The sequence below is a fragment of the Orycteropus afer genome, unplaced genomic scaffold (assembly GCF_000298275.1).
Source record: "Orycteropus afer afer isolate SDZICR_OR568_19922 unplaced genomic scaffold, OryAfe1.0 scaffold00019, whole genome shotgun sequence".
NCBI lineage: Eukaryota > Metazoa > Chordata > Mammalia > Tubulidentata > Orycteropodidae > Orycteropus > Orycteropus afer.
In genome coordinates, this window is record NW_006921606.1 from 21,247,587 (window position 1) to 21,248,391 (window position 805).

Sequence of the window (805 nt, forward strand, 5' to 3'; positions counted from 1 at the left end):
AGGAAACATAATTATATAGCAGAGATGGACTCCATGGCTTCAAAACCCATATCCTTCACCATTTTGTGGTCTTAGCAGTCATGTATGGATACATGGGACAGAAAGAGAGACTGAAAGGACATATACCAAAATGTTGATAGTTTATCTCCATATCATGGGATATTTAATGATGAATTTGTCTATTTGTTTTATCCTTGAAGTGGATGATTTATTTTTAATGTGAATGATGCAAACAGTTAACACACTCGGTGGGAGGTTTGAGTTCACCCAGAGGCACCTCAAAAGAAAGGTCTAGCAACCTACTTCCCCAAAATCAGCTACTGAAAATCCTAAGCAGCACAGTTCTACACTGACACACACGGGGTCACCATGCGTCACAGTCAACTCAACAGCAACTGGTTTTTATTTTAATGTATCTATGTTTTTCTTCATTTTCCAAATTTTCAACAACAAATATATTACTTTAATGATAAGTAAAACGGGTATGTCTTTATATTAAGGGGGAAAAAAAAGCCAGGAGCCTGAACCTAGCACAAATTAGTGCTAGAGCCAAGTGAAGTGGCCACACAGGGCTGAGAAGCCAGCTCAGCCAGGGCTCAAATTAGCAGTCCATCTTCAGGCAAGTCTTGGAGGCAACAGAAATGCCTCCTGGCCTAGCTCTGCAAACCCTCTAACAGGCTGTAAAGCTCAAAGGAAGCATCATCAGTAAACCCCTACCTGTCTGCCAGTGCCCAGGTCACACGGGGCCTCATCACAACAGCCAGTGAGCTCTGTTTGGAGGAGAGCTTCCCTCTGGGGACCCTCA